The sequence below is a fragment of the Symphodus melops genome (genome assembly GCF_947650265.1).
Source record: "Symphodus melops genome assembly, chromosome: 15".
NCBI lineage: Eukaryota > Metazoa > Chordata > Actinopteri > Labriformes > Labridae > Symphodus > Symphodus melops.
In genome coordinates this window covers 19,346,414-19,364,913 of record NC_136705.1, presented here as the reverse complement: position 1 = coordinate 19,364,913, position 18,500 = coordinate 19,346,414, and the positions used below count along the sequence as shown (strand labels likewise).

General features: G+C 44.0%; 1 protein-coding gene across 2 annotated transcripts in view; it reads left to right on the top strand.

Moving 5' to 3' along the window:
* Window positions 1-18,500, top strand: part of zmiz1a (zinc finger, MIZ-type containing 1a) — a 109,266-nt gene that overhangs the window by 38,743 nt on the left and 52,023 nt on the right. For both annotated transcript variants that reach the window (XM_079362729.1, XM_079362730.1), the window contains exon 3: window positions 3,645-3,721. The gene's annotated coding sequence lies outside the window, so the exon portion shown is untranslated. The remainder of the gene's footprint in view (window positions 1-3,644; window positions 3,722-18,500) is intronic.

The window sequence follows — 18,500 nt, the reverse complement described above, 5'->3', positions numbered from 1 at the left end:
GTGGAAGAGAGGAAGGCTCAGCCTGGTGACCCAACTCTTTATGCGCTCATTGACTTTCGCCTCTTCCACTCTCTTTCTGCCCTCCTCCTCGTCACATGCTCTCCCTGCTCTGGCTGAATTGGCATCGTTACAGCAGCCAGAGCCGAATGTCTGTGGTTGGCTCGCAGCCCGTCTGCTCGCCTGTCATTCAGCTGGTTAAAGAGGCCTTGTTGAACCGCTGCACTGTGCCCGGCTACTACGGGGCCATTCATGCCTGTAACAGCAGAAAACAGCCAAGTCCTGTCATCAGCGCGAGCGAGCGAGCACATACCAATTTACTACTGGAAAATGACAAGAGCATTTTGCTTGGTAAGCACTGCAAGTTTTCCCCCCTTCCTTCTAAATCTGGAGTGCATTTCTCAGAATGAGAGAGAGGCTTCTTTCTGACAGAGCATCTTTAGACAAACAGTGTTCAAGTCTCAAATATGTTCTTCGTCTCTGTTGCATGTACGCCGCCTACAACCAGAGTAAAGTGAACTAGACTGATCTGCTCCCAAAGGAGTCGAACAACAACAGTGTAAGACAACAAAACAAATCCTTTGTGCTGCCTCGAATGCCGGATATTTCAGACAGAAGACTTGAAAATACAGTTTGAATCTGCGAGAGCTCTTTCTTTCTCTCTCCCTTTGCTTGTCATTTGTTCTTTGTGCCTTTGGCCAATGGCAGCTCTCCTTTGTCACAGACGACCTGCACCTTTTTTTTTTTCTCTCTTTTTTTTTTTTTTTACAACGTTTCTCTGTCCTCTTCTCAGTCCCAGTGTGACACTCAGAGTGAGGACGAGCATGAGAGACATGACTTCATCCTGCGCTCTCCATCGCCTCCTTCCACTGATATATATCATCCTCCTTCTCTCAGCCCCTCTTTCCTCTCTCTCTCCCTCCACTAGTCGTTTTTTTTGTGCGTGCCTGTAGTCCTAACATCTTCCTGCTATGATTAGCAATCGTGTTTTTTCCCCAGCCAGTGTAATGTCTAGAGCCTCCTGTGTCCTTGGAAAGCCGCCTAATAAGCTCAGACACACACTGCTGTCTCTGAGCTCTGCGGGCCTATTCTCCAGTGTCACCCGGCACACACCGAGGTAAACAAAGACTGCCACACACACTCAAACTATCCTAGTGGCGTGCTAATAGACCAGCATACCAGCCCACTGAGGACGGCGCTGACGCTATCTCGCTAACGTTGACCTTCTGTGTGCCAATCACAACAAATCTGCTCCCAGATTTGAATATGGGGAGGAGAAGAGTGTAAATTGAAAGCAGAAATCCCCCCGGTGTGAGAGAAGATGAGCCTCTGAATAAATTATTCAGATGGCAGCCGTTTTTCCTGCATGATTCTCGCCTTCTGCTACGTTTAATGGCATCTGTGACGACGCCCATTGGAGATTAATCCAGATGTAAGACGTTTGTGTGTGTGTGTGTTTCTGTCTCTTCGCGCGCGCGTGTGGCCTGCTCACCCCGCTTCTTGTGCGTCCCGTTGTGTCGTATGATGGGGAAACAAAGCCTCAACAGGGGAATTTATTTCCCCTCCGCAGAGGGCTGTAAATAAACAACTAGTGAATCAATGCCTCCATTTGTTTTTCTCTGATAACTCTGCCTGTGTCACACAGCCGACTGACAGTGTTTTTCTAAGTCGATGTTCCTCTCAGCAGCCATATTTCCTCTCTGCAAGAGCGAGAAAACATGCCACCCCGTCCTCATGTTTCATAACCAGGGATCAGCAAATTACAGTGTGCTTTTTAAATCACTCATTGCAGCTCATTTAACGGCATGATGGAGCATTCGTATGAGTGGGAAATAATACCCGCATTAGATATTGTGCTTTTGGAACTACTCAGTCGACTAAAGACACACAGGCATAGAAATTACCAGGTGCGATTGAATAGAAACCCCACAGCAGGTCCTTTTATCAAGCCTGTTTGTATTATAATACGAGTAATAGTAATAATACTGAGGTGCATGTGCAGGGCAATTTTCTCCTCTCTTAAATCTCAGTTCACCAAAATTAGAATTAAAAACATGTTTTCTCTTTTCTGTCCTTGACTCTGTTTGCTCGCAGATTTGTGCCTGATGATTTAAACCATGCAGGTGAAGACACACGTGAAAAATCAACAGTAACGTCGCTGCTAGTGTTTCGCCCTGCCGTCGCCTTGGACTTCACTCGGTCTCGATCACAAAATGTCTTGGTCTTGGATCCCTCTGGTCTTGGGTATCTCGGTCAGTGTGGTCCTAACTACAACAGTACCGGTAGCCCAGTGGTTATGTTGCGCCCCCGCATGTACAGAGGCTAGTTCTTGTTGTCGCTGCCCTATTTAAAAAAAAACAAACCCAAAAAACAAAACGTTTAGACCATTTATTTTACTGTAAATTTTATAGAAAACATTTATTGTTGTTTATTCAAAGACAAACGTATCGATCTCCTCGCATTCAATTGGTTCAGAGTCAAAAACAACCTCTCAGGAGACGCCCACCCTATCCACTGTCTCTCTCTAATGAAGGCCAAAAACATATCTTTAAAAAAACAAAAAACTCTCCATGATGAAGTACCACTAGACGATGAAGAGGCGACCCTTTAAACTGATGGACTAAACTCTTACTTCCCCTGATTGCAGTTCCGTTGTCTCTATTAACTATGATGAGCCGAGCGCAGGGCCCTTAAAATGCGAGGGGAGGTTTTTGTATTAGCTCCGGTCCGATGACTGACACAGTGAATAATGATGTGAGCACAGTCATCCTCAGTTTCTGAGCCGTTTACGCCTTCGCTAAGAACACATTGTGCTTTTGGTAACGCCACTTTGACGACACACCACATCTCTAACGGACAGTGCTTCACACTAGTTTTCTCTTTGCTCAAGTACCCTCTCTGTGTCCCATATCCAAGTGTGAAATTACAATATCAGATCATATTTAGTTAATTATACTCATATGACTAATTTAATTGGACTTAAATATGGGGGGAAATGAATAAATCATGGAGGCGTATTTAGCTTGCTAGCGCTGGTGTTAAGAGTAATTAAATGTGGGGCAATCTGCAGCCTGTGAGTCGTCTCACCGCCTACTGTACAAGTACACATGTGGAAAAAATAAAGCCAGACAGTTTTAAGGAGGACTCTTGCAGAATATTTATTAAAGCATGTGGGAGTTTCAAACAAGTGAAGTAAAAGACTTAAAGATGCAGTCCTGTAAAGTAAGCCAGTGCATTAATAGTCAGCGAGCAGCCATCCCATTAGGAGATCTACACGGCGTACTAAAGAGAAGAAGCCAGAAGCAGAGAAGAAATGTTCCTCCATGATTAGAGCCTGGAGAGTTCAAAGACGGCTTCTTCTGCAGCCAGAGTGGCGCAAAACACTCAGGAGGAAGACGAGAAAATCGTCTCACATTTGTCGTTTCTGTGCTTTATCTTTCATATTTGGCGGGGATTAGAGATGCACATTCTCTCCGGCTCTGTCAGTCCTTGTTATGTGCTTCCAATCTGTCAGAAGCACGACAGGGTGCTTTATTACATCTCGATAAATGATGCCACCTAAGTCTTGTTTTCCTATCACTAAAAAGCAGATTGTGTTTTGTCACGCTTCCTTATGTGTGTTGCATTCTGTTTTGTCTCATTTTTAGACTCGCTCTGTGATTGATGAGGATTAAGAAGCTGATTTTGCCTAATAGGGAACACAGGAGCGTCCTCATCCACTCTGGTAAGGATCCTGATTTACACTTCTGTCTCCATCCAAACGGTAAAAGGCATCAGCTGATATAGGGATACACACGTGCTGGGGCAACCGATGGCTGAACTTGTTGTTTTAGCCTTTGTTGTGTCACACCAGCCATGGGATCACACAAAGGTGAATGTGTGGTGAAGTTACTCTGAGAAAAGCAAGCCGACTTTGGAATATGAATCAAGCACCGAAAAGTTTAAATGAGCAGACATAAAAGATGACAGTTGAGCGTTTTATCTCTCCGTGGTAATGCTGGACCAACGGCACACCTGATCACACTGGCATGACTCAGTGTTTGCGTGGTTTCATAATGAAGCGCGTGATTGATTGATTCCGTTTTGCGGTTGGTAGTATTTCCTCCTTGCGTCAGAGGCAGCTTGTTTTTGTCAGGTAACAGCGCTGCGAGGACCCAAACAAGTTGTGACGCCAAGTCTCTCCGCACGTCATCCTCCTGCTTTGCTTTTTCTGATGTGGTTTATTTTATTTTTCTCTCCACAAATCCCATTTTAAAGGATGTTTACAGGAGCGCATTCTTGCACGATTACCTCAGCGCTGATGCCTTGCTGGCTCCGCTTCAAGCAGTCCCAAGGGTGTGAAACCTGAGCAGCACTGTGAGCACTGTTGAACCAGTGGTGTGCTACCATGTATGACTATTGATCTGTCTCTATCAGCACCAATATCCATCTTAAAGAGGAAGACGGCTAGCTCAACCAAATATCCCCGTTCTCTTCAGTCGTCTGCTGTCATAACCTGCAGGATGAGGCTCCATTTGATGCAAAAACATGCATGAATACTGTGTTCAATTAGCCTTTGAACAGCCTGAGAATTATGTATTCGGTTATCCTTTGGACTGCATGAATATTAAGTGTTAATTTAAACCCCGGCTGAGAAGAAACACTCCATTTATCGTCATCACAGTGTCAAAAATCTTTGCCTTACGTGATGGAAGATGTAATTGGGGTGAATGAGGATGTGAGGAGACATCAGACTAAAGGGCGTCTCATTACGCCCGAACACATTCGTAAAAATAGACGATTCTGTCCCTCCGCCGTTGTTTGTTGTGCTGCGCAAAATGTCGACGGCGTAGTTTGTAAACATGCGGAAAAGGCATCAAAGCGCTGCAAGGTGAATAATTTTTGGTGGCATCTGCACATTCTGCAATATGCTAATGAGCTAAGCTGCAAAAGCCAGATTGCCAGGAGAGAGAGAGAAGAGGAGATGGAGGGAGAGAGAGAGAGAGAGAGAAAAAGAGAGGGAGGGGAAGAGAGTGAAAGAGAGAGAGAGAGAAACAGACGGAGGCTGGTGTAAATTATGGATGCAACCTGCGATTTCCAAGAGGAAAAGAAAAGGCAGAAAGAAACCTCAAGTCATGCATATCAGATTACGCATTTACCACATTTTCTTATCATGCTCTGTGAGCAAACTCGTACACAATCTGGCCTCTGTGTGTGTGTGTGTGTGTGTGTGTTTGAAAAAGAGAGTGACAGCGAGAGAGAGAGCACTTACACATCCATCCATGTCATGTAGTATGGAGCTGCATGGCGCTGTCAAGCGTCTCTCTCTAAAGCTGTGTTGACTCTCATGCATTATCGTGTTCTGTTGCTTTGCATTGTGTCAGTGTGCGTCTTCAGGCACATGCCCCCCCCCCCCCTTGATTAAAAGATCAGACACATTCAATCCATTTTGTGCACACCCATGGACACGATGAATCTCTGCTTTTAAGAGGACTTTAAAACGTGCAGAAAAACACCTTATTTATTCGAGTCTTGTGTAATCGCACGGAGAATGCTGAGCTACCTGATTTCTTTCCTAAAATACCTCCCTCTCATGATGCATTGTGCTTGCTTGAGCAGTTCTCCGTTAAGTCAAAGTGTATTCGTGTCCCACTACCACATCCCACCCTCGTGTGCCAGTCCCCCCAACAGTCCGTGTGAATAATGGATCCATTCTTGAGTCGTGTCTGTGACTTGAGGGGGGGGGGGGGGACGGTGCAGTGTGTGGTTTCCCCACCAGACTCGGAGGTGGAGGGGACGGGAAAGGGGGCTGCTCGGTCTGGAAATAGCTCTGCCTGAGCCGGGAGGACCTTAGGTGGGCCTCTGTGCCAGCCTCACCTTCCTTTCCTTCAACACGCTCAAAAAGTACAGCTCTGCTTCTTTTTCACAGTTCAGGTCGAGATAAAAGATGTTCCAACTGGTCACCGTTCGACTACGAGCGGAGGATGCTCTTTAAGATAGGAGGAAAGGGAAAATGTGTTTTCGAAGAAACTGGATTGAAGCCACGTTGCACTTACTGCGAGAAATGTCTCCGAGCCAGCGAACAGAGACTATGAAACCGCCTTGGAATTTGCCTGCATGTAAATGTGTGTTAATGTGCAAAGTAGGTCATTGATTTGGAGCAGGGACAGCCGTGGTGTGCTTCTCTGGTGCGATGTCAGAGCGCGGAGTCGTTTCATAAGCAGACACATTTGGTTGAACCGCACCAGGGATTAACATATGCCAATATTTTGTTTATATGTCCAACCCTAATATACCAGAGAAGAAGGAGGGGGAGGGGGGAGGATGGCGTGGGCGGCGTTGAAGGTGAAAATGGCTGTGGTCAATCCAGAGACAGCATCGGTAACCACGAGCACAGATAGCAGCCTAAAAGTCGGACCAAATCAGATTACCAAACAAACAGCTAAGAGGATTAATTCTGATCTCTCTCTCTCTCTCTCTTTTTCTCCATCAGACGGACATTAAATCTGCAATCTATAAAATCCCTTCAAATGATTTGACTCTGCGGCCCTGGTTACGTGTTCACATTGAAACCTCCTTCTGCTCTTGGTGAACCCTGACCTTTTTGTTCCGCCTTCAGGCCTCTACAAATGGCTCGACTAAACAGGGTATCATATCGGCTTTTAAAAATATCTTCACGAGGTACAACATGAATCTGCCCCCCCACCCCCCCCACCCCCCCCCTCTCCCCCCGCGCCGCCATACACCGTGGTGCTGTTAAGCCCCGTAATGTTGTAATAACCTGGCACACTCTGTTAGGAATAAAGCCGTGTTGAGAGACGCCTGTGGCTCTATACGGCTCCGTGGCCTTCACTTCTACAGGCACAGCGGCGTTCTCCGGCACGCGCCTAATTAATAGAAAGCATGATATATGGAGGGGAATAATTACACCTTGTCCCCGGCTTTCACAGATCAAACACGTGGCAGCCCTTTTTTATTTGAATCCATCTCAGGAACGACTGTGAGTGTACACGGAATCTGTCGCAGAACATTCGGTTCTTCCAGAAATAAAAGACTGTAGATTAATTTGGTTAATATTTCATAAAGCTTACAAAAGCAGAGGGGCTTTTCAGATTATTTGTTCTCAGCCGATATTACACACCGCGGCTGAGCTGCTGCGTGCTCTGCGCTGCTAAAGTCTACGCACAATGCCAAGTCGAGGCACTCGCCATTTAAAGTGTTTGTCTGTGATAGCCTTGTTTGTGAAATGGGAGACGTGCGGCACCTTCCCCCCCCCCCCTCAAAGATCTGATTCAAAGGCTGCCGATTAATGCACAGCATTTTATCACTCTCGTCTCTAGTGCTGATAACTGCCACTACATTTGTATTAATATCCTCTCCGGTGCTCTTTGGTATCAGCTGATTCGCACCTCGTCTAAACACAGAGGTACAATACAGCATTGCTCCTGACAGCTTGACAAACTGACAATCCCACTCTCCATCACTCCCCTCCCTCCCTCCCTCCTGCTCTCCCTGATAGAGCCGTATATTGTAACCAACAAGACTGTAATCAGTGCTAACCTAATCAAATCATTGCTCCAACAAGCAGCCCTGACTGCCGGGCGTCTAGGAAAAAAAAAAACACAGAACACACATCTCCAATCAGGAGGCAGGCCGCGCGTACAGCAGTTTGTACTGTAAGCAGCCGCTGCTTGAAATGTCAGGAGAAGTAGGATTATATTTTCGAAAATGTCACTGACAGCATAATAGCCCAGAAGAAGAGCATCTCATGCTATGTTTATATCTCGTGTCAGCAGGTGTGAAATGCGACTCTGTGTGCAAGTAATAAAAAGATACTGTGCAGGAATGTGAAGGTAAGCAGAATGCAGTGTTTGTTGACTCAAAGTGGTCTGTGATTGGCAGCATTTGCAGCCCATGGAATTAGTCATTAAAGTGTGTGTTTCAGATCTGCAGAAACAAAACAACAACAACCAAAAAAAAACGCACATCTCTAAACCAGCTCATTATCAGCAGCAGAAAAGCTGCCTGGGCACGATTACAACTTGTGTATATTTGTGTGTATGGACGTGTGCGTTTGGAGTGCACTTTGGCTCGTTCCCACTTCCAAGATTTGGTTAACTGAGTTGGCTCGCCAAATCAAATCGCCACAGAGGGTGCAGTTGCTTCGGCCTCGGTTTCATTTAGTGGCACCCACGCGCTTGACTCCCTGCCACGAAAATGCACAAACCCTCGTTTCTCTCTTCCCACAGCGTAACAGACATAAACACACATGTACACACACACACACACACACACACACACACACACACACACACACACAGCTGAATGAGAGAGTGACAAAGTCAGAGAATGAGGGAAATATCAGAAAGTAGCAATTAAGCTCCTCAGACGGTTCTGCCAGCAGACATCAGGAGGTTGGAGGCAGGGAGTGTTTTGTGTGTCTTTGTGTGTGTAGGAGAAGAAGAGAGGCGGCGTTTGAGTCGAGCAGCGGTGTCCAACTCCCTCTCACAAAATCAGGTTTTAGCACTTTTCAAGCGCATGAAAAAAAACAACCCCAAAATGACACTGATGTGTCTGTAACCAGCCGAGGAGGCTGACAGTCGCTCAGAGCTTGTAGCCGTCTATGATAGTTTGTTTTCTAAAGCTGCTGCAAAGTGATGCTTTGTGTTTGTAAATGCAGAGGGAGAAAATAATGTTAAACCAAAGAAGGCCAAGAGACGTGTGCACGAAGTTCTTTAGTGTCAAGTGTCTCCAGGATGAAGTTTCTCTGAGTGCCATCTTGTTTACATTGTGTACACACACACACACACACACACACACACACACACACACACACACACACACACACACACACACGTGCACACATCTATTCACACTTTCAATGTTTGTGAAGGGCTTTAGCATCAAGTCTCTAAACACTTGAGTGTCTCCTGCTGTCCTAGTATGCTATCATTTTACATTTTGTACATAAACAAATATAGATGGGTGTTTTAAATGTGTTTTTTTTATGCCTCTATTTAAAGATAGGACAGTTGTTATCAGAGAGAGAATGGGAATGACATGATTTAACAGCCACAGGTCGGATTTTAACCCGGGCCGCCTGCTTAGAGGTGTAGTCTCTGTACATACTCTAACCACTAGGCCAAGGGCCTCCATTAAGTTAAAGATCATCGCAAGTCACTTTTAGAAGAAGACAAAAAAATCCCCTTTTTTAACTTCAATGACAAAAGCAAAGAAAAAGCTGTAAATCCTCCCATTAGAGATGGTAAATCCATTTTAGCCAGTGTTTTAAAAACATTTCTTAGAAGATAAATACATTCAAAGACACTCTCAGCTTTCTTCGCTACAAACTGTTCAAGCACAAACTACGTCTTTGTTTTGCTGTCTGTCAACAACCAGTAGCTTATGCTTAAACCCAAACAATTTTACAGACAGAAAACCTCTGGCTGCCTCCTCCTCCTCCTCCTCCTCCTCCTCCTCCTCTCCTGCTCTTCTCTGCGTTCATGCTGTGAAACAAAAGGCGAGTTTGGCCAAATCGGGACTGACATCATTGGCAACTGCTGCAGGCGGCATGTACTGCGTGTTCTGTGTGTGTGTGTGTGTGTGTGTGTGTATGTGTGTGTGTGTGTGTTTACGTCTGTGTGTGCGTGTGTTTGTGTCTGTCAAGATGAGGTGACCTGATTGCTCAGCTGAGCAGTGAGGGAAGACCCGGCCGCGTGTTGTCAGAATAGCACCGATGTAGATGTTAAAAAAAACAACACAAGAGATGGACCACAATGCACTCTGGCTGGCAGCTCCTCCCTCATATATGGTCCCTCCATGTTTTGTGTGTGTGCCATCTACACACTTCTGCCCATGCCAAAGCAGATTTGGAGATGAGAAATGATCCACCGCTGGCTGTGTACTGCTGTATCAGCTCGCAGCTACAGAATGGCAGGTCAGACCAAATCCCATTTAAACAGCCTTTATCCTTATTGCTGTTCAAATGGAGTTAGTAACCACTTGACCTCACCTCATCCTTCCCCAGCCACATCTGCTGCATGTCTGTCTGTCTGTGGCTTTGATATCTTAACAGTGACAATGGTGATGATGGTATTTATTTTCACATCAGGGACACAAAGTACCCTGCCCTCATTGGTTTACGAGGCACCAGTTCAAACATTTCATTGCACTACAAAACGTCCTGTAAATGTTGAGCACAGTCGTAAACAAATTGTTCCGCCTTTTTCAAAAAAAAAAAAAGTCAGCGTAAATAAAATGTTCAGGATAGTCGACAAAAAATGGAATCTTGATTTTTTTTCTATTATACTTCATGTGTTGGCTGCATTGTTCCGGTGATTCGAATGATAAAATGACGCCAATATTGGGCGACCTGGACTTCTTATTTTGTTGCGGCTACATGGAAACTGTTGGTTTTGTTACAAATGTGCATGTAATATATCAATGATTCCTGCAGGAAGTCCACCAGTTAAGGTGGTAGCCGGCTTGTTGGTCGGGGTGATGGGAGGGGGGGGGGGGATTACCAACGAGGCGTTCTGTAACAGAGTTTGTTCATCTGAGAAACGGAGGAAAGTGGCGTTTCGGCGGATCACTTGCGGTCCACACAATCGACCGTAGCTGCTGTTGGATGTCACACAAGACTCAGGAGCAAGTTTTCTTTTCTACTACATTTCTTAAAAGAAACTGAATGTTGTTGGATTTTGACCGTAACAGTTTTTAGAACTCTGCATCTTGACAACCTTCGCACCAAAAGTGCTTTTAAAAGTCGATACGTTTGTCGTTTTTCTGAAGGCCTCAAATCAGTCATCTTTCTCGATGCATAACATTTTTTTTTTTGCTTCTATTCTCCTAAATATAGAAAAAAAAACTATCTCTGGTAAATGAATGACCAAACATTCAAATGAAGCTAAGATTACTCATGTGCCCTGGGATGACCGTGGGGAATGTTCCAATTAAATACTATTTTCATGATATTTTTTATCTCTATAAAACTGAGGTAATTCTATGAACTGCAAAAAATGTTCCTTCCACAGTTTTCAAATTTTTTTTTCTTTTTTTTTTTTTCCATTTATGTTCGAAAGGAAACCAAAGAACTCTTTACAGCTTGATGTGGGAGTTTTTTTACTCAAGCAGCCACAGAGGCTGACAGTCTGTAAAACAGGCAATGAAACATGTCTCCCTCTGCCTCGAGGAGCTGTTAACCCACTTAAATGAGCTGAATTTGTTTGGCTTTCAGTGGAGAGTTTTGCTATTACACGATGGCATAAATGATGTCTGAAGAGTCCTTTCAGCGTTAAAAGAAAACCTGTCTAAATTTGATCCTTTTCAGCCTGAACCTAATCAAATTTTAAAATATTGATTAGCAGCTCAAAACACCTGATATTAGCAGCTTTAAACCACAAAATGGACATGATAAGATTGTTACCATGAAAACAGTAGATTGTTAGATAGTGCATGGGAAAGGTGGTTGGCCTCATGATTCATCCATTTAAGCATGAACACAAGAAGTACCCCCCCCCAGGGCTTCACCTCAGTGCCCCTGTTGCCACCAGTGTGTTTGTGTGTGTGAGGCTTAATAACCTTACTATGACCATCCCACCCCTGCTGCTCTGTCTTATTACTCCCCGTGTACACTTTCTGTTTTGTCCAGAAGGATAGGAAATAGGATGGATTTCAAGCAGCACCTTGGGGGGGGGGGATGAGAGTTGTAGGGTTGGAGATGGTGGGGGGAGAAAAGGTGGGGGCAGGCAGTATTGACGTGGTTCAGATGGATGAAGGATTAGTGGATCCACAATGAGCTCTGAGCTGCTGCCCACTCCTTTGACAGCAGCCTGTGGTGAAGTGACTCCTTTTAATGAACTGTGAAAAGGATGTACATACATACGTGCACTCACATGGACATGCCATTTATACTCGAGCAAGCTGCTTCCAGTCAACTTCACCACAGTGAATTTAGAGCAGCAGTAGTGGCATTGCAGGATGCGCCATTATATGCACATGTAAAAATACATCCACACTCCTTTTCTGTATGATGCAAGTAGAAAACTGGTTTCTTGTGAGTCATCTTCCTCCACCTGTTCTCTCTGTACTTCTCATTCATGTTGTCAGAGGACAGTGTTGTAAAAGCAATCGAGGGTGTTGTTTTTATGGAGTAATAGACTATTAGGACTTGCACAAGAGAACTTTTGAAAAAAAAACCAACTTGTGATAAACTATGAATTCTAATACCTCTTTACTTTTTCATAAAGGACTTGCTTGTTGCTGATTGACACAAATAGAGTAGGGGAATAAGAAACACCTGCTTTCATTGATACAAAAATGCAAAATAGTTGTTCCCCTCTCTTTAAAACAAAGCAGTCTTTTCATGCTTTTGTTGACGAATGTCTCAACAAAAAACTCCTCGACAATAACTTCACCCCCCCAGAATTTGGTCTTAATTTTCAGATTTCTCCGAAATGACTCAAAACTTTTGGCGTTTCCATTCGTATTTTACTAATTCATTCCATAGCCAGCCCAAGTGTTTCTGTGTGATTCGTCCAGATCTGTGATTCCTGATTAGGACAAACCAGACTTCTTCTTGGTGTCTTGTTTGAAATACGCTATCTCATGATTTAGGGTGTTGTTGTAACAAACAGGTGAACATATGCATACACGATAACAATAAGAGGAGCGGGCTAAATAAAGCGCTGAACATGCCGTAGTCTGAATGTAACGCTGTTAATGAATGTTTCCACTCAAATCTCTGTTTATTCACAAAATCATGAGATGACACATCTGCAGGAGAAACATGCGCATTGCACACTTCCCTTTGTTACTCTCTGCAGATACACACACACACACAGACAGACAGACACACACACACACACACACACACACACACACACAGACAGACAGACACACACACGCCCACTGCAACAGATCCAAAAGACAGAGTCATATCTGTTGCTCCTGTTGAGAAATGCACTGCTGGTGTGTGTGTGTGTGGATAATGACGCGCGAGAGTCACTTGAGTTCAGGTTTTGTGCGTCATTTAGCGCGCCTTTGTGTGCCTGTTTGTGTCGCGTTCGTACTTTGTGCCTGTCTATGTAGATTGAACAGGTGTTTCTGATTGTGTGCCTTTCGTGTCTCCGTACCCACTTCTGTGTGTTTTGAATATGTGCCAAGGTCTGCGTGTGTGTGTGTGTGTGTGTGTTTGTGTTTGTGTTTGTGTTTGTGTTTGCGTGTGTGTGTGTGTGTGTGTCTGTGTGTGTGTGTGTGTGTCAGTAAGAATCCAGAAGGTCAGGTGTCTGTCTGCTTTCATTAAGAGTGGAAACACTAAGGCTTGTGTTTCAGCCGAGGTCATCTGTGCTGCTTCGCGGGCCTCAGAGGTCAAAGTTTACACTGCGGAGGTATGGAGAGAGAAGAACTGGTCTGACTAGACCACCTTATAAACACTCAGACCAGACACACATACACACATAGACAACAAGGTTACAGGTGTCTCATTTTTGTTGTTGGTTAAAAAAATGTTGGTTGATTTTATGAAGGCAAAATGAAGGGTGTGGCTTATTGGGCTTGAAGCAGACGTTGAGGAGGTCGAGCTGATCGTGAGGAGGTTAAATCTTGGCCTGTTAGTTGACCAAACGTCAGGTTGAGACAGAATTTTCAATATGGCAACCACCATGTTCAGGCTTCATAACAACCCTTCAGTAACCGATGCCACTGAAACTACGTCCATGTTTTATACTGTCCGTGCATCAAATACATCATAAGATGTTTATCTAAACAGCAACTGTTCACTTAAGAGAATAAAAAAAACTACAAATTGTGTCATTTTAAGAGAGTTTTTAATTACATTATGTTGACTGTTTAACCGGTTCAGTTGTTTGTTTTTTTTAATGACAAAGACAGAGACTTACATTCCCATTCATTCATTCATTCATTCATTCATTCATTCATTCATTTGTAATTGTCCTTTGAGTTTCCCACTCAGATAAAACCACAGTGAAAAATTGAAATTTAACTTTGAGAATGAATGAAAGAATGAGGCCCCTTCTGATCTCAATATCATTAATTGAAGGAGGATCCAATATTTCTTTCCTGTGTAAGACAGAGTGCTTAAAGCTCAAGCTTCCACACCAATAGATCTCTCTCATTTTTAACATTTCAATGATGCATAGTTATATTAGTAAAAAACACTAATAATAAATGAGCAGCTAAGTCACTGATGCGCTCTAAAAGTGACTTTCCTCCGAAGTTTTGGGATCTTTAATAATTAGTGGAAACTCTGTGCAATCCCATGTGTCTGTGTGTCTAAAAAACTTACAGTGACACCAGAGTTACATAAGACCCATTGTGTGTCTCTTTCTATAAGTCCTCCTCTCCATCTTGTTTCTTCCATTCACCCCCCCTGCTCACTCCTCTACCTCTCTCTCATACAGGAACTGGCCAATTTCCTGAGCCTGTTTTTTCCATTTTGCTTCCCTGTGCGTGTATCTTTTACATGCGTATGTTACTGTTCTCCCTCTGCGTGTGTGTGTGTGTGTGTGTGTGTGTGTGCCTCTTCGTCATCCTCTGCCGCTCTGCTCGGGCCCCCGTCTAACAGCTTAAATTGTCACAACAGTTTAATTTCGATCTGGTAAAGCTGCTTTGAGAATGACCCGGTGTGCTGAGGGTTTTGAGTCAGGTTAGGACTTTTTCAGCGTTATATTGAAAAAAAAAAAAAAGATTTATTTTAGAGCTCCTGTGTGTAGTGACGGCTTATAACACTGGAGAGGAATGTTTTTACATGGAGGTCACTGGTTTGTTTCCTTTCTTTTTTTCTGTCATACACAGTTACACAATGAACAGTCCACACAACTGTTTTACTCTCTTCCGATGCTCTACAGGTAGTGCCGATGTGCAAAACAATGAGCCCAAAAATGAGGAGACAAAGAAAACTATGAAGGCACCAGAAGCCTAGTGGTTAGTGTGAGCGTGCACCCGTGTGCAGAAACTACAGTCCTCAGGTTCAAATCTCCTCTTTTCCAGCATCGACCCCAAACTCTTTCTCCCTGATTTCCAAATGTATCCACTGTCCTATCCTTCGAACATGCAATGACAAAAACAAACCTTTAAAACAACCTTTAAATGGTAAATCAAGAAGAGCGTGTAATTCAAACCAACAGAAATGATACACACAGTGCAGTTTGGGTCAAATTAAAGTTAATATAGATGTCAGAAACTGTCCAAATCAACTGAACCAACTTCATTTATTGACTTTAATATTCTCACCTGGCCCTTTAAATCCTCCTTCCACAATCCTTTTTCCTCACAGATTGTATTGGCCTGTACTGTACGTGTCAGCATGACAATTCATGCAGTTCAGCAGTTGGTATCAAAGTGTTCATGCTCAAACTGCTGCCTTGAGGTCTTTATGTAAATCTGTGCAGGGCAGTGTCCTCCTTTGAACCAGCCAGCGTTAACCTCTCCTTCAATAGATGTGTTTTGTGTCGGCCGGCGTACAATAGGTCACGCTGCGTTGAACACCTCTCATCGATGTCATGACACGTTTGCTTTTGCATCATGTTGGAAGTTGTCGGCGACACGTTCTTTATTTTAGTCTCTTCTTCGATACTCTGTCTGACATCGGTTCTATTTTTTGTGTTTTGTTTTTTTCTCACAGCCCGAATTTAATCACTGCAGTGTAAAAACGTTATTTTTTTTTCTTCAATGGAATAACAACTAAAGGATCTGACTATCCAGCCTCTTTAACGTTTAAGGCCATCAATTATGCTAATCATAAAAAAAAAATTAAAAAAAACCAATAAAATGACTGATTACTAATATTTTTTGAAGAAAAGCAGATTTCAGCTGAAGATCAAAATGTTCTGTTTCTCATTTACCGTAAATTCCGGACTATAAGCCGCTACTTTTTTCTCACACTTCGAGCACTGCGGCTTCTACTCCGGTGCGGCTAATGCATGGATTTTTTATGGGGGACAATGAGCTTCTGCCGCAAAAACATTTGACTTCGTCACGTCGGATCTTAATATCAGTCATTTTGCGCTTCATGCACGCACCCTCATGATGGAAAACACACGGAGAAATACATATGATGCAGCTTTCAAGTTAAAGGCGATCGACCTGGCTGTCAAAGAAGCTAACAGAGCTGCTGCACGTTAAGATGACACTGACAGCGACAACAGAGACTGAGGAAGTGAGTAATGAAGTCATTCTGAGGCAGTGAATGGATGGACTTTTTCTTGTGAAATATATTACGGTCATCTTTTTCATCAGCCGTGTTACAGACACCGTCGGCTAGGCTTCGTATTGTAACGGTTCATGTTGTAAAGTCAGTAGTTGATAATGTGTTCATAATTCCGATTATGTGGAGAGTCAGTGAATGCACCAGCGAGAACGTGTTGAGTGGCTGTATGAGAGAACGCTGGGGGAGAGAGTTGGATTGTTACGGCAAGTTATGTGTTGCTCTCTGCTGTAAACGGCGTGGTCACGGCCGACAGTGATCGGGTTATTAAAAGTTATTATTTGAACGCTCTCGTCGTCCTTTAACGTCCGTACGGACGCTACAGTATTTGCGGATGTTACCGGTAGCCTACGTCTGTGTAAATAGCTCTTGTTATAGCGTGGACACCTGCGGCTTATAATCAAGTGCGGCTTATATATGTACAAATACATTTATTTACTTATTTTTAGCCGGTGCGGCTTATATCCAGGTGCGCTCAATAGTACGGAATTTACGGTATTTGGATGGTCGTCATGTTTACTCACACAGACAGAAACACCTGCCTATTCTTATTTACACGATTATTCGAGGGCTACTTTCATGGTACCTTCTTACTTACTCAAAGTCTTCAATCCAAGGACGTTTTCTTACTGACCTCCAATTATCAGAACTGAACTGGAGACCTCCCTACACTTATACATATTATTTAATACCTCAACTTTAATGAGCTGGTCTCATTAGAACAGACTTTGACACGGGCACATCTGGCTGGATTTCATTGTGCTCAGTTGTTTCAAACATTTTGCTGTTTGACTTGTTATTCCATATAACTCGTTCATCTTTGAGAATCTTTGCTGGTGTACCAGCTCATTGTTGGCCTTGGAAACAGAACATTTGATTCTCAGTGAGTTTTCTCCTAAATTAAAAAAAAAAAAAAAAAAAAGTTTTTAAATCTGACATTTGGCTGCTCTCTTTTCTAATGGCCACTTATCCAGCCACTGCACTTCATCGAGGATCAGAGCTGACCAGTATCTCCTTCCGACTAGAAACCAAGAGGCCAATGCCAAATAATATTTGTAACTTTTTTCCGTTTGCAGCAATTACTATTCATCACAAAGTTAATTTGGTTCCTGCTGCCGGCGTGTGTGTGGAGGTACTTTTTGTTTTGTGTGCGTGTGTGTGTGTGTGTGTGCGTGTGGGTGGGTGGTGGCGATGCCTCTGTTGATAAGGGAGGTCCTTACTGCCCCTGGCACAACGGCTCATGGAAATCAATGTTTGATTTGCAGGCTACTTGATAAAGGATTTAATGTTGAAACATGCCCCCCCCCCCTCCCCCTGCTGCCCCTCTCACAGTGAAGAAAGTGCCTTATTGAGTTCTTTTTTTTTTTTTTTTCATTTTGCCTTCACTCTGGATCGTGTTTGCAAAGTGCAGGTTATTGGACTGTGATCATGTGTGTGTTCGTGAATGTTCCAGCAGGTAATAAGATGGATGTCATTAACTGATAGACCCCCCCCCCCCCCCCCCACACACACACACACACAAGGTCTATATGGAGTGTCCAGAGTGCCGTATAACCCCCTCACCTTCCCTGTTCTCGGTGTGTGTATCGACCAGCTTCTGGAATGGAGAAACGCCGGCCCAGCACACAAAATCAATGGCTGCTGTTTTCTCTCCTCCAACGGCCTTCTGTTATCTGCAATGAATACAAAGCACATATTGTAGCGCGCAAGACACACGCTCATACACTTCATCTTTATGTGCGCTCCCTTTGCACTGTGGTCGGTCACATACACACCCACAGGAGATTGGGCTAAATGACTAGTCAGTTACACTTTATTGGAAGAAATATGGTGCTCGGTGTGTGTTTTATCATTCGGAGCGTGTTTGCAGCCGAGTCCTCTGACGGCGAACAACATTTGAGTCGGACCTACAGTGCTGCGGCTTTCATCGCACTGCAAAGTTTATTATTGCTTCTACTGTATACACTGTGCAGGGCCAGCAAATCAAACAAGGCCGCCGAGAGTGTGACTGAAACATAATCAGTCTTCTATTGTGTTGATTAACATTAGCAAAGTGGCCAACAAGTGGTTATTTAGCTTGTGCAGTCGGTATATCAAGCCTTTTTTTTTTTTTCCTCGCCATTATGCGCGAGTCCCTCCCTCTTTCTCTTTCCCTCTCTTTTTTTTCTCTCTCTCTCACAAATCTCTCTCCTGCTCCTAAACTCTTTCTTTCTCGCCGTCAGAGATTATAGGTGGGGAAGGGAGGAGGGAGGGAGGTGGCAGATTAGCGGCAACCGTCCGGCGGGTCCGTCTGTCTGCC